Genomic DNA, 4,365 nt, shown 5'->3' with positions numbered 1-4,365 from the left:
GCTTACCCTTTTTTTGCTGGTTTCTTGGTGTAGAATTCAGAACAATACAAACCTCTGTTAAAATAGAGTTAACAAGGTTGTGCTCACAAATACCAAAAGCAGCAACCAAAACCAAAGGTGATAAATCAGATTGTCAGAATTGCATACTGGTTTTCTGAACCTAAAACAATGGGGTTTTTCCCCTGCTTAGTTGAATACAGTTGTCTTAGTAATCTGCTTCTGGTTGTCTGCTGAATGCTAAGGATTCATTCGTTGGAGAATTCAGCTGTTCGAAAATTAATGGCCCGTCTGCCCATCCCAGCAGAAGACAGGGAAGCATGGTTGGAGGGTGGAGTGTTGGTTAAGTGGGGAAGGAAAATGAACCAATCTTCTCTGCTGGACCAAAAATCCTTAAAGGGTGATGAGTCAGAGGGCAGGTTAAGAGGATAACTAGTGATTGATTCCATCTGTATGTTGCAAAACACTGGAAAGCGAAAGCAGTAAGCTAACAAAGGAGAAAGTTTGTCTGAAAGTTTAGACCCTTGGTTCTAAAGTTGAGTTAAATTATTTATGGAAATTATTCTTTTGGATTTTCTTTTTCTTCATGATAGAACTTGTTTCTGTGATGTTACCTGGCTTTACAGTGAAGAGGCATGAGAGAAACAGAGCAAATACATCTATTTGGGGCATATTTACTGGGCATTTTTAGTTGTTAAACACTTCTATTATTTTGTTGAAGAATGATAAACAGGAAAGCAGCCTGAAAAAACAACTTCATTTCCTTAATTATTGGAGTCAAAGTTTAGAATGACTTATTGCAATGGTAAAATTCTATAAAACTCAGGTCTCGCACACATGATAAAAAGTGACTGATTTCTGTGCTTATGCTCTAGGGTTGTATTTTACATGTACTCTGCATTAATGCATTTGTTCTTTTCTCACCCCCCAGTTTAGCGGAACTCTTCTTGTCTGGGGTATTCAGTTTGTAGCCAGTGCTGAGGACTAGCTTGTGCTTATACAGTAAAGGTCAGAGTTCTGCATTTCTTCATTCCTTGCTAAATCAAACCAACAGAAAACTCAGCAATCAACCACCCAGCCCCCAAAACCCTTAACCTGACTCTTCACAGTGGCACTACCAGACTCTTAAAGAATCATCTCCAGGAGATGATTTCTCCCTGTTTGTGTCTACTTATAAATTCCACTCTTGTTTCATTGCAGCATGCAATTAATAGGTGTATGATAATGGCCTTACCTCTTCTTTAGCTTTGTTTTAGAGCATTGACTTGTTTGCTTAGCCTTACATCAATAGGTCTTAATATTTTGTGCCAAAAATGGCAGAATTTGATGGTATTGGGATTTTGGAATCAAAACAAGATATGGAAAAACAACCACAACAAAAAGCTGTTTAGGCAACCTGGTAGCCTCCTTCAACTCCCAAATTTAAGATGTTAGGCGGTTGAACATAAATCAAGAATATCAAGTTTGGTTTGTGCTGTGGCTGCCGATAATGCCAGATTAATTTTTGTTGCAAGTACATTGAGCAGTGCTGCTTCAGCTACTGGGGCTGTTGGGTTCCTTGCTCCTCCCAACACCAGGAGAAGGAGCAGGTCTAGACCCTCTTTCCCAACCTGACTCTGTTCCCAAGGGGGTGACCGCCTTTTCCTACGGGGATACAAGTGCAAGAGAAGGAATGGAGAGCAGTGATCTGAGCAGTAATCGTGGGGTGCATAGAAAGCAAGAGCCTGAGCTGGTTTGGTTAAGGTGGCATGTGCAAGGACTCTCCTGCCTGTGAGCTGAGGGCCTGCCCGATTCCTTGCTGCCTTTGACCAGCGTGACCATGCAAAGGAGCTGGCCTATTGGGTTAGATTCCTGTCCTGATGCCACATCGTCTTCCCAGGCAACAGCTCGCCCACTCCCAGTTTGCAAGTGGTGTCAGTGGTGTAGCTTGCCATTTTTTTTCTTCTCAACCTAGCATTGACACAGGTGTTTGTGTCTGGGCAGTCCTGCAAGCTGCACTGCTAAGCCTCCTGGGGTCTGGCTTGTCCTGGCAGCCTGCTGCTCGGTATTGCTCTGTGGCCAGGTGCAAAGCAGTTAAAAAAAAAGATGGTGGGCCAGGCACAGAAATAAAAGGTGCCACAGACTAGACTGAAAAACCAGAGGGGAAATGAAAAACACGGAGGTGAGGAATTTGAGAAGAAGAGGAACAAATCCAGGTGGGACTCAAAATGGAGACTGCAAAATAAGAGAGAAGCTTCCAAGAAAAAGGCAGAAAGTTATTTGAAAGGAAGTGCAACTGAAGGAATTGCTCACTAAACCTGCTACTAAAACAATTTTCAGTTATATCTCCGGAAAGGAAGATGATTAGAGTTGATTGACTGAAGAGGAACAGGAAGTGTTTGTGCTTCCCAGGACTCTGTTACTGCTTATGCACAAGCTGGTCCTCTGATGATCCTCCTACTACAGGTTCCTGGGTTCATTATGGTGGGAGGGCTTTTTCCCCCAGGATCAGATGGAAGAGCTGTCTCTTTTTTCTAAAGAGGGCATTAGTTTGCCTTTTCCACCTCCACACATTCTAGAAATTCACATCAAACAGTTGCAAGTAAACACATGTGAAAGAATGGGTGAGTCAAAGCAGGATCATTGTGAGGTCTGGATTCCACAGCTTCATAGTCTGCATTCTGCATTTTGAGTCAAGTGTATGAAATGCAATAAGGAACAGGCTGGTTCACCAAGTGAATAACTCAATTATTTAGCAATGCCAAGATTTCTGGCATTTTTGAAGTATAAACATGGGTTTGGGGTTTTTTTTTCACAGTAATACCAGAATTTATTACTTGGACCTAGTTATGAAATCTGTATTACAACAAAATGCAGTTTCACACACTGTAAGATGGTTAATTCTGTTTCATTCAGCAGAAACTATGCTAGTGCTTTAATTGAAAAGCCTGTGCCACAGCTGTGTGATGGCAGGCTCTGAGCCTGTAAGGCATTCTCTTCCCTTTCAAAGCAAATAGTCAACCGTTTACAAAGAATCAACTAAACTTTGGAGGTTAATGGCTTTATTCCCAATGGATTTTGCTTTGTATTGTACTGCATGGTAATTTCTCTCTAATACATAGTGTGTTATAACTTTATCTCATGCTGTGATTAATACATAGCCATAAGTCATATCTATAAAATGTGTATTTAAAGGTGTTCTATGGCTGTTCGTAAATCCTTTAGGCATCACTAGACATTGCAAAGAACGTGTTCCCAGTGAATTTGCTGACTCCTCTATGATCCTACTAAGGACAAATCAGCCAGGCCCTCCCAAGCTCTGCCTCTGTGCCAACGCCAGTCTGCTTGGCATGTTCCAGGAACTGTCTCAACCTCTGAAGCACCTTCTGTGAAAACTAGATTTTGTGATTAAAGCTAGTTAGTTCCATTTCTGTGTAGAACAGAATTGGGCAGACAGCTTCAGGTTATATGATTAACAGTTGCCTGGTTCATATACTTCCTCAAGTACTGTCTCGGTCCCTGAATCCCAAACTAGGAAAGCATCATCTTGTCAGGAACAGCAGACCTTTGGAAATTTCACTATGTTTGTAAAGTGCCTTTTTAAGTATTGAGCAATACTTTTGCTTGGAAAATGTTTCTGAAAGCAAGAAGAAAAAGCAAGAGTTCTTGAAACATTTAAAGTTTGGCTTTCCAGAGGTTTTCTCCTTTGTTTGCTTGCTTTGTTGCCTAGAAACTGGCCTAAATAAGAGACTCCAAGTAGGCAGTGTTCTCTGGTCGAGGCTCTCTAATGGAGAAGGGCTGTTTAATTGATATGAGCAGAAACATAAAGCATGCAAATGCCCAGAAGTCACTTTGTCAGCTGGCTTAGGCAGGGACCTTTCTGGCTTGGCTTTAGTGTGGGCAGATAAACCTGTTGTTCGTCTTTCATTTTGCCATCTGTTTTGAATATTGTGGATAACTGCTCTTGTACTTTAACCTTTACCTGTCCAGTTGTTTTAACCTATCTTGGTAGCAATAGATGCACAGCATCTACAGGCGTGGTGAACTTGCAAACCCAGGTCGTGAGATCTGCTGGCACACAGCCTATGTCCCCTCTCCCACCATGATATGTGGAATACCTGGATTTCAGCTACATGGGCTGGGTGAAAGAGAGTCAGGAATAGCATCTGCAGCTGGTGATAGCCAGGAAGACAGGACCAGCAAGATATTGGGGTGCCACTTTAAACCCCAGGGATTCATGAAGAACACATCACAAATGGAGGGATTTCATACGTATCATCTGTGATTATTCAGCAGCAACAAGTGATGAAGTCACATAACACAAATCCAGCCTCTAGCCTGCAGCTCACTGGATATTTATGCAGCATTGACTGCCCAGAACGCTTCTGC

This window comes from Corvus kubaryi, unplaced genomic scaffold (genome assembly GCF_017639235.1).
Source record: "Corvus kubaryi isolate FWS band 111438036 unplaced genomic scaffold, C.kubaryi_AGA036_p1.0 132, whole genome shotgun sequence".
Taxonomy (NCBI): domain Eukaryota; kingdom Metazoa; phylum Chordata; class Aves; order Passeriformes; family Corvidae; genus Corvus; species Corvus kubaryi.
Note: the sequence above shows the minus strand (reverse complement) of the source record.